This window comes from Corylus avellana, chromosome 1, assembly GCF_965113065.1.
Source record: "Corylus avellana chromosome 1, dhCorAvel1.hap1.2, whole genome shotgun sequence".
In the NCBI taxonomy this organism is placed as follows: Eukaryota; Viridiplantae; Streptophyta; class Magnoliopsida; order Fagales; family Betulaceae; genus Corylus; species Corylus avellana.
In genome coordinates this window covers 2725301-2737510 of record NC_142490.1, presented here as the reverse complement: position 1 = coordinate 2737510, position 12210 = coordinate 2725301, and the positions used below count along the sequence as shown (strand labels likewise).

General features: G+C 34.1%; 1 pseudogene; it reads right to left on the bottom strand.

The window, feature by feature from the left end:
• Nucleotides 1-9073: 9073 nt before the first annotated feature.
• LOC132168493 (non-functional pseudokinase ZRK2 pseudogene) lies at nucleotides 9074-10224 on the bottom strand (annotated as a pseudogene).
• Nucleotides 10225-12210: the final 1986 nt, after the last annotated feature.

The following is a 12210-nucleotide window of genomic DNA, read 5'->3' as shown; positions in this document are numbered from 1 at the left end:
AAAAAAAAAAAAAAAAATTGAGGTCCATCTCATGAAAGACATAAAAAATTTCGGGACTTTTTTAAAATATAGAATATATGGTAATTTCGAGCATTTGAACTATCCTTCACTCAAATATTAATAATATAAGATGAAATGATTCCAAAATGTAAAGAATATTAAACAATCTATGTCAATTAAATAAAATTTGAGTATTAGTAAAAATACAACATACAAATACTTAATGGAATAAAAGACATTTAAACCTGACAGCAAAAATCAACGTAATTTCGATAGTTTGGAGAAAGACGTTGATAATGTGGTAATAGTTTCAAGTTTGACGTGGTGGATGACATGACAAACGCACTCCAAGTGTTTGAAAATTGGTGTATGACTTTTGTGAAGAGGAATGGTAATGTGGCAGCTCATAGACTTGCCAAAATTGCTATTGTGAATGAAAGGGATCATTCATGGTAGGAGGAGATACCGGATTGTATTGCTGAGACTATTGTGACGGAGCAATCTGCTCTAGTGGTATGATTTTTTCAATGAGAATATCTCAACTTAAAAAAATAAATAAAATAAAAAATTCAAGTTTGAGTAGAATTTGTATTTTTTTTTTGGTTAAGACAAAAAAGAAGAAGCCATGAATATGAATAATGAGTATACCATTATGGTATAGTTATTGTGATGCAATAAGTATATTCTGACAGGGAGGCATTGGCAAAGAAAAAAGTGGCGAATAAGGCATGCGAATTTCATGCATAATGAGTGGACCATTAATACCGTCAGTTATTACATGCAATGGTAGTTCTGTCATTTAATTGTGTTGATACTTGAAACACCGTCCTGAGGTGGTGTTGGTGGAAGCGGGAGACCACAGTAAATACTGTGCTCTCCTCTCTAGAAAATAGAAAGCCTGGCTCCTTCACGTATGTCACAGAACAAATTAACATGACAAAATTTAAGACACCACAGTTGCTACTACTGCTAGAAATAGGTCGAGAATGTGACTCGCCGAATGCCAATCACTGGAGATTTATGTCCTTTTCATTATTTTTAATTTTTTATATTAGCACATGTTAATTAATGAGCTCTTTTTTTTTTTTTTTTTTTTTTTTTTTTTACATATTCGCATAAAAGGGGGAGGGAGATTCGAACTAATGATCTCCATTTCATTAGACGTGGTCCTAACCGATTGAGCTACCTCATGAGAGACGTTAATTAATGAGCATTGTTTGAGAATTTAATTACTACTAACACTAATTTAAACTCTCTAGAATCATGGGCTCGTTTGGCATTAGAATTACTGTTTAGTGGCATGAAATTGTAACCAAGGGTGGAAATACATCAGCACCCTACTAAGGGTTCATGTTTTCCCCAAAAATTTTGAAAAATTAAAATTTTACCATCTACATTTTTAAATTTTGCTCTTCCACATTTCAAATACTAGTTCCGCCCCTTATTATAACAAAAGTTGAATGACATGGAAAAAAGAAGAAGAATATTTGATATAAAAAAAAATAAAAGTATTTTTTTTATTTGAATAATAACAAATAAAATGATTAATATAATGTAAGATGTGAGAATGTTAGGAGTTAATTTTGTGTAAAGTTATTAGCATCGCCAAACCCACGTGCTTCTTGCAATCAAATTCTATGTTTAAAGAAAATGATAACAAATAAAAAATAAAAAATTAGTCATCAGAGTTTGACCTTTTATCAAACACCTCTCCTAGATTTAGAAAGTGAAATCACTTTTTATTGTGTCCTAGGTGACAAATAACTTATTCCTATGAATTCTTGCCATTTTTTTGCCGGGATAATTGTGAAATTATGCATTTAGCCACAAGAGATATAAAAAATAAAAAATATTTGGAGGTGGTCGACTACAGTCTCTAGCTAAACCACCCTTAAGGCCAAATAAGTGGTCAACCACCCTCAAGCTCACCCTTTTTTTTTTCTTATAAAAATCCTTTTATTTTTAATATTTTTTAAAATAAATATGTAATTTCACAATCACCCAATTTTTTTTCTTTTGTTTAACGTGGGTTATTTTTCAGGTAGGAAAACCACATGAATCGATTTGTCACTTCTTAATTCCTAGGAAGCTATTTGTCAAAGATTCACATTTGAAAGGCTATTTTAACAATTATATATATATATATATATATATATATATATAAAGACAATAAGAGTAGTAAAATGTCAAAAAAATAATTAAATAAATCCTCGGATAGAAACATTGATGGTACTATACGTGCATGCCAGTAAGTTCCTTTAAAAATAAAAAAATAAATAAAAACAATGGGGGTAGATTGATTTGACAATTGACAGTATTTTACAGTCAATAATTTACTCTCGTAGACTCACGTGCTCTAGCTCTACTAAAATTACTGTAGTATATTCGCTTAACGCCGTTAGCTCCGCCTGACTCACCGCCTTCTTGGGAAATACACGGTGGGACGGCGTTAGTCAACTGTATCCTCCTTAACTTTTTAACCTCGAAACTCGCATTACTGTCATCATCAACGTCACGGTAAATTTTCTCTGATGTAATTAGTGCCAAATAATTTTTGTTTAAACTCGGTAAGTGGGTCCAAAATAAGTTTTACTGCTTTGATTTTCTTCCTCCCGGTTGACTATGTTCCTTTCCCCTTCTGATTGATCAAGTTAACCGGCTACCGCTTGAGATAGTTCTTTTTTATTTTCTCAGGCTTTGATGTTTTGGGTCAATCATGTCCCATGTGGCACGTGACTTCTTCCTAGTTAGAAGTCCAACGCTTTGGTTGGTAATCAGGGTACTAATTGGCTAATTGCACGGTCAATGGGCTTCGTGATTACCGAGGTAACCAGTTATTTTACCGCTTAAATTTTCCAAACCATGTGGAATTCTTTTATGCCCAATTTTTTTTTTACTTTGCATTCCTATGGTTGACTGAAAGTTTTCAAGCATGTACATATTTTAATAAAATAAATGATAAATTACATTTATTGTCCAAGTAAACATAAATTTAGATTTCAGAAAATAAATTTGAAATAACTTGAGAAATTTAATGGTTTTTGCGCGAATAAAATTGTTCTTAGTAATTTTTTTTTTTTTTTTTTTTTTTTTTAACGTTGAAAGTTTTAAAGTTTTAAATTTGCATTTAACCTACATCCATTTACATATTTAAAAGAATAATATATGTTCTAGGGATACTTCAATCGACTGAAAATCACGCATCATAAAACGGAGCTCACTAATTCGAATTCTCTTTCTCTTTTCTTTTTTTGGTTGGAATATGTCAATATATATATAATACGTAGCCTGCTCCTGAATGCATGACAGGCCACATGCAATCCTACATCAGAAATTTTATATTATTCATAGGTTTAATTATTTACTTTTTTGAGAAAGTTATAGGTTGATCTTATCTCTAAGTGGCGATGATGTTTTGGTACTGTTAAGGATAATATTGCCTGGTAAAAGTGCTCTCATGCATCACTCATACCTCTGGAATGCGTGGAGTTAATGTGGGTTATTAATCATAAGTTGAAAAGAAAAAAAGAATAAAGATATCAATCGTCGAGTACCTATAACATTTCAAAAAAGCACTGCACTGAAAAGTCAGCCATAGATTTGGCTTTCTTTTTCATTTTTTTCTTCATCTAATTGGACGAAAAATACTTGATAATTATAAATTTATAATGTCAATGTAGAACCGTTTACCTTGTGATTGCTTCTATATATTATAGTCCCATCTTATGTTTAGTGTTTACAATTTCAAAGAAATTGTCTATAAATTACCCTACATTTATAAATTTTAGTTTCATGCACAAATATTGATACTAATAGGATATTAATTAAATAATTAAATAATTATTTAATATGATATGGGAATTGAATTTAAACTTTATTATTAGATGAAATCGGCTCAAAACCATATATATACGCTTGAGACCAAAAGCTAATTCCACTAAGAGGCCCAGAAAGAAGATGTTGACAACGGGCTACTCAAATTATTAAGCAGCATATTTGGAACAAAAGCACTAATTCACAATTCCACGTAGTAGAAGCCCATTGGCAGTGAGAGATGTATTGGCCGAAGAATCCTTGTCCCTTCAATTTCATAATCATGCGTTTAAAAAATTAAAAGGGACACATGCATCCCCCTTTGACCATACTCCATGAATAGATTTTAAAAAAGATTTTTGTACGAGTACATTGACAGAATTAATTGCAAACAAATTAATATTATAAATTTTTCAACGCTACCACCAAAAAAGAAAAAAAAAAATAGCAGCTTGCACATGGAAATTCGTACAACCCATATGATATATATATACTATATAGATCCACAAAAACGAGAGTCGAGGAAAATCTCTAGAGCCATGATTTTTGCTTGGATGTAGGGAAAGGCTCTGCAATCACATGAGATGAGTTGCATTTACTGAGGATCTTTCTTGTTGTCACCCCGATAAAATGCCCGTACTGCTTCAATGCATGAGAAGAAATGCATAAGCCCATTTTGGAATAAAATATGAGAAAATTATTAAATTAATCCTTTTTTTTTTTTTTTTTTTCTTTTGCATTGATTGATTATGTGGTTTATTCTTGTATCAAATCGATTTATGTTGCATTCAAATTATTTTAAAGATGATTGAGTTATCCATGTCAGCACCAATATCATCTTGCCACACATGCTAAATGCTGAGTGAGCTTGACATGCGATAAAAACCCAAGACAAAAAAGGAGAAAAAAAAAAAGAAAGAAAGAAAGAAAAGGGGGACACAACTACTCTTTAATCGTTGCAAATAATAGCTCAACTATCTCCGAATTTGACATTGAGAGGTGGCCAAACCAACCCCAAAATCAAAAAGAAGTGAGTTGGATACGCTTTTGGCCTTAAAAGGTTACAAGTAATTCGACCACTTCCAAATATCAAAATTTGGAGTAGTCAATACGGCTTTTGGCCTTAAAAGATTACAAGTGATTCGACCACTTGCAAATATTGCGGCCACCACCCTAGTGCAAGTGCTTGCCAAGAGACTAATGAAAACCTTTCCATAAAGACAGATGCCAATGATGGGTAAACCATATTGCCTGCCCTCACATGTCCAACCACAAGAAATGCATGAACAGACATAATTATAACACAAAGATTTAATAAATCAATTGTTTATTCCTATTTAAAAGTGTATGATGAGTTCGTTTCATGGAGATTCGTTTGAACCGCCACCAGAACAAGGTAAAGTCACATGCATGGACAAGGCAGTATAGAGGAGGGGATAATTAGTCCCACAAACTTAATTAATTATAGTCCGAGAGGGCTAATTAACAATCATTTTGTGTGATTGAAATTGAGAGATTTCACTCTTGGTTGGTGGGTTTGTGGTTGGCATTATTGGAGCACATGCTGCTAACTGATCACTGCTACTCTCCCCTCCAACCAACTATAATTCATCTCAGCCTTACTATCTCCCTAGTATACATTTAAAGGTAAATGTATAAAATTGTTTGACAAAATAACGTAATGAAAAAAAGTTGGAGAGATTTCACCGAAACGATCATTTGGGTGCTTGTCATGTGACAGGTTTCGACCCGTTTGATCAATAGTTTTAATATTTTTGTATGTAGTGGGCTTGAGTGGGTCCACCTATTATTTATATCCCACAATAAAGTTGTATATAATTTATGAAACAAATCAAAGTACTATGCATTTCTACGATTTTGTTAGTTAGTTCTTGTGATTTTATAGCCCTACACCTGTCCACCTCAATCACCAGGGAGCTTCATATATATGCAATGCCAAAAAATTGTACCAGGATGATGTGAACGGTGACCGGTTATCATATGGCAAACGTGTATATATACCACGTACAATGCAACAAGTTTCAGTCCACTGAATGCAGAAAAAATATTCTAAAACTGTTGATATCAGACAGTTATAATTACACTCATCAAATGGTAGGGATTGCCAGGGCTCTCTGGTAATGATTGCGATGACCAGGTATTAATGGATACCGACCTACGTACACAACATGCTTCAATTTGGTGGTAGCTAGGGAACACACGTGGAATCCTGGCTGTAGAACACGAATTTTGTTAAGGATTGCAAGTCAAGTAGCGGCTGTTGTTGTCTGAGTTCTGAGAGGGCGATGTGGCAGCATATATACAGCACATAAGTGAAGCAATTTTGAGCATATCTTATAGGATTCTGGTGGGATTACTACAGGACTTTGATATAATATGTTGAGAAACTATATCTTATTTCAGAGTTTTAATTAATGGGTGGTTCATCAATATTAATTAATGCTAGAAAATGATGTGCGTATGATTAATCATAGCTTGACAAAAATGATTCTAACCGCACAACAAGAACAAAATCTCAGCTTAATGGTTAGTTGATTACAACTAATCCTACCAACAACACCGACTTTTCCATTGATTTTCCACCATATTCATCATTACTCTTTGACACCAATACTCCACAAATATCCCCCTCAAAAATTACATTTTCAATGCTTATATGAAATGAATACAGTTTTCAGAGGACCCAATCAACTGTTCGGGGCAGGACACGGAAAATGACTTTATCTTTTAAGGTATATAGTCTTCGGCTGTGTAAGACAGCAATGGAATAGCTTTAATTCTACATCATCTCATCCAGAAGCCACTCAAAGACGCCACAAATGGCCTAAAAAGCAGAAAAGAATATGTACGAACTCAGCCTACTTTGGAGATCAACAAAGAAATGCAGTTGATTTTACCCTTTTGGCGGGTACTTTTCATTTGCTTGGTAAAAGAGTAACAATACCCACACATTTTCCTTTGATTATCTCAACAACCCATATCTCCGCCGTCATTGTAGTACTGTTTTCCGATCCTACTTTATGAAAGAGGTGGTATACTACAATGGGAACAGTGTTTCAATTTTCAAAGTACTCCTTGGTAAAGGTTTGTGAATCCTAAGGCAGAGACACCATCATGTGCCATCCAACTTTACATGATTGAAATAAAACAAAACTTGATGATGATGCATAGAATCCAGAATAAGCGACGAAGCCTTGAAAAAGACTAAATTTCTTTTCATTTTTTTTTTATCATTTAATGGGGTTTGTCATGATTAAGCTTTGCACTAAGAGGAGAATAAGTGAAAGCCAATACCACACATCACAGGGATAATAGTATTGGATGCCATGGGAAAAGGTCAAGAATTGCAGATAGAAAAGTCAAGGAGTACAATAATCAAGTTCATACAATTGTCACATCCTGCATAATTACACATATAGAATTGGTGAGAGGAGATTAGAGATGAGGTAGAAGTGTACCGTTTTGGGGGTCAGGTAGAGTATTATTCAACGGCGAGATACTCTGTACCAAGAGCAAATCATAATGTTGACATTCCAATAACTCTAGAATTATTGCTTCCACTAACAAAGATCCTACTTTGGATAGAAAAATCTACCAACTATACAAACAAAGTGGCTTATCCTTGTACTCAAAAGTCAACATTGGCATCATATGAATACTAATATGCGTTACATAGGCTGTAGGATCTGATTAATTGCCTCACCTGAAAAGAAAACTCAATCGTGCATATCAGGTACAGTTGCGCACTCATCTCCATTGGCTGTAAAATAAGGTACTTTTTAGCATAATTTCGTACAGGAAATTGTTATTGGTAAACATCATATCAACTTTGGTAGAAAAGGGATTTAAAGTAGAAACACTCCTGAAATGGTACCAAAGCTAAGGTGATATAAAGTATGATATGGAAGTAATGATTTTGATTTTGAACATTATCTTTGTTATTTACCTCTAATTTTAATATTAGCTTCAGATTTTCAATTCTGATAGGAAACAATTGTCTCACTTTCAATATCAAGTAAAACATAGGGGTGGCAATTCGTGTTTGTCGTCTGGTTCGGGTCGTATCAAGACATGTGTATATATAAGATTATATAGGTCAATCATAATTCGACCCATTTAATTAAATGAGTCAAACTTTTCAACCATAACCTTGTAATTTTGTATTGAGTCCATGAGCTATGTCAAAAATTGCTTGTCATTATGTTATGAGTCGAGTTCGGGTCGTGTCGAAACATTAGTATAAGACTATATAGGTCAACCATAACTCGATCCATTTAATTAAACAGGTCAAACTTCTTAATCTTAACCCTTTAATTTCGTGTTAGGTTTGCTGGTCATGTTAAAAATTGCCTTAACCCTTATAAAAGTGAGACAATTCTTGGTAAATTCTATAAGCTCTCCAAGTAAATTCTATATGCATGTGTAACAATCAGTTACAGAAGTTGAGTAGACATAAGAAACCAAAAGACAAACGAGTTAAATAAATTGGATAGGCATGAGGAAGAAGACAAATGGGTTACATAAGTTGAATAGACATGAGAAACCAAAAGACACTCTTAATAAAAGACTTGTAACTCCTAAACTTGTTCATTGCCTTCGCTGCTTTGAGTTGCTTGGGATTTCTTGTCAGGAGAACATTCATCAGTAAGACGGTCGCACGAATGCAGATTTTACCAAACAGCATAGCCCCTTTAGACTACAAAGAGAATTCAGCCCATATAAATCTAAATCCTGGGCCCAATTACATCTAGGGCTCCTAAAACAAGTAATATCATTATGCTAGTAGATCATGACAGAGGAGGAATGTAAAAGATAAGGGATTTGGAGTGGACTCTGGGAGAGAAATCCTGAAAAAAGGGATCCCCAATCTCATCAATAGCACCGTTTATTATAATATGCTATATACTAATTACCGAAACCTTTATTCTGCACCCAAAAAAGAAAAACATATATGCCATTAAATATTATCGTATTCTACCCTATATAAAGTTTATAACAAAGACAACTAACAGCCATCAAAACATAAGCATCGCATAAAAATGATGAGATCACAAGATAATACGCTCAATATATACAAGTTCTAAATTAACTAAAATGATATCAAATTCAACTGTATAATTAACTTTGATTTTTTCGTCTTATTAAAAAGATAGACAGTTGAAAATTACAAAAAAAGAAAAAAAAGAAAAAAAAAAAGGGAATCAATTAACAACCATTGATAGATTCAAGGGTACAAACTTAGATTTCAAGTGAAACAAGGCTCAAAATTAAGGACACAAATATAGCACAAATTGATGCATGGGAAGAGGAAGTTAGATGGGCCAAATGAGAAATTAATCATGCGATTAATTTCTCAATCCGCCTGAGTTCTTTTGTAACATCTACCATCGTCGGCCTTATCTTTGGATCGCCCTCTATGCATGTGAGACCAAGCTGCTGCACAGCTTGCAATTGCAGCTCCACACCAACTCCTCCTTCTGCCAAGATTGCAGGATCCCCAATCTCATCAATAGCACTGTTTCTGAAATAATCCATCAACTTTTTCTGTCTTTCAAAAGAATTCCCACACATGTCATTGTTTTCAGAAACTAAGCTCAACAAAGCAGAAGCATCATGTCCAGTTAAAAGCTGTAATATAATCATACCAAAGCTATAGACATCAGTTTTCTCCGTTACTATTTTCGTAGTCCAATAGCTAGGGCATAAGAAACCCGCAATCCCGCTCACCTGATCAACTTTCACGTGAGTTTTATCCTCGGGAATTGTAATGGAACGTGAAAAATCTTCAAGTTTGGGAACATCATGCTGGTCTAAGAAAAAACTTTCCAATGTTATACCTCTATGGATGATGGGCCTTGAGAAGGCAGTATGGAGATATGCAATTATATGAGCAATCTGTCTCGCAATCTTTAACCTGCTCTGCCACTCCATGGGAGAACCTTGTCGTTGAGAGAGATAAATTTGATCAGCAAGGACTCCATTTTGAGCATACTCATACACTAAAATTGGACATGAAGTCTCGAGACAGCATCCTACCAGCTTTAAAATATTTTTGTGAGCGCTTGTCTTTGCAGAAATTCCTATATCCGTTAGGGCAAATCTCTTGAAAAATGTGAAATACCTCTTAATGAAACGTATTCGGCCTTCAAAAGAACCCTTGTAGAGTATATAGTGCCCCAGGCCTTGACCTAGAATAAGGCTGGGATCAAAGTTGTTGGTTGCCAAGATAAGCTCTTTATAGGAGAAGGTACGGATGGGAATAGGCCTGCCATTACAAGAGGCAACCAGCTTCTCCAATACAAGCCCTCCATTCTCTAGAAATGCTCTCTTTCTCTCTCTTTTGCCTACCTTTCCAAACCAAAACTCACCCTGCAAGTGCAGCTGGGACATTCTTTTTCCGGCCACTGTTCAGAGCTTGAATATTGTGGCCTAGCTAGCTTTAATCCCCTTTCCCCTTAGAGTCGACAAGAGTAGAGGGAGATTTCGTGGAAAGTAAGTGGCAGAGTCTTCTTCGTCAATACTGTTTGTTAGCCTTAATTTAATTTCTTGGACTTTTAGGGTCCCCGCCATTCATTGGGCAACATGTTCTACGCGTCAACTCTATCTCTCTCTCTCTCTCCAATCTATTCGTCTTCAATGCAGGCTTTGTCAACTTAGAAATTGCTGAGAGCATTCTTAATTATTTATGCAAAATTATATTTAAAATAGCTAATCAAATCTTACTTTTTCTATCTTAACTAACCACTTTTCAAAATCTTCATCCAACACCTTATCTAAATACAATTTAATTCCAAAACTTAAACTTTTCTTTATAGGTCATAAAATTTTTTTTACACCTCTTTAAATAAAAAGACATATTAACATTACTCAACATAGTGACACAAATCACACAATTACACATAAAACATTGCATGAATGTATAAATTGTGAAAAAAATTTACTATGACGACATCCTTAATTTTAGTTTAATCTATCTAAATTAAAACATGTTAAAAATTTTGTTCACATAGGAGTAGTTTAAAATGAAAAGAAGTACAAAGAAAAAAAAAAAAAAGGTCAAACCTCTCAACCCTAACTCTCTAATTTTGTATTGAGTTCGTGTCGAGTTCATTAGCTATGTCAAAAATTGCATGCCATTATATTATGTGTCGAGTTTTGGTTGTGTCAAAACATTGGTATAAGACTATATAGGTTAACTCTAACCCTGCACATTTAATCAAACGGGTCAGACTTCTTAACCCTAACTCTTTAATTTCGTGTTGGACTTGCGGGTCGTGTCAAAATTTGTCAATCATTGTAAAAGTGAGACAATTCTTGGTAAATTCTATAAGCTCTTCAAGTAAATTATATATACATGTGTAACAATCAGTTACAGAAGTTGAGTAGACATGAGAAACCAAAAGAAAAACGAGTTAAATAAATTGGATAGGCATGAGGAAGAAGACAAATGGGTTAGAGCATTACCTAAGTTTAGGGAATGTCTAAAAAATTGCAAAAAAGGTCTTACAGTAGACTCCTTAAATGAACCCTAAACATTATGATTGCTACAGTGGAACCTGGTTCCACTATTGCAATCCTTATGATTATTAAAATAAAATAAAAAATGATTCTCTCTCCTCTCTCCTCTCTCCTCTAATGAGTCATGTCTCACAATTCTCTCTCATCTCTCCTCTCATATATATAAGATAATTAAAAAATATATATATTTTAATGATATAGAGAATGATTAAGGGAAGTTATTAGGGTGTATTTTGACATAAAAAAAACAAAAAGTAGTTTGAATTTTTAAATGTAAGAAAAATGACGAAAAAACTGCTGAAAATGCTCTTACATAAGTTGAATAGACATGAGAAACCAAAAGACACTCTTAATAAAGACTTGTAACTCCTAAACTTGTTCATTGTCGTCGTTGCTTTGATTTGCTTGAGATTTCTTGTCGAGGGAACATTTATCAATATGATGGTCACACGAATGCAGATTTTACCGAACAGCATAGCCCCTTAGACTACAAAGAGAATCCAGCCCATATAAAGCTAAATCCCGGGCCCAATTACATCTGGGGCTCCTAAAGCGATGAAAAGAAAATCGTACTATTTTAAGTTTGGACCCTCACAGGCCTGAAATATAAACCCAATCCGTCCACATTGGGGATGGGCTTTGTCGGGCTAGAAGTAACCTCCTTCGGCTTACTTTGGAGTTTGGATTAAACTCTGGTTTTCCTTCGCTTCTATTTTTTCTTTTTTCTTTTTTTTGGTCTGGGATTTGTGAGTTGATCAGCTCCCAATATTTAATTCAATGTTTCACTATTTTTTGGGTCTGGGATTAAAGTGAGGCTTACATTTTGCATTTCTTCAATTGGATACAATATTTACAATA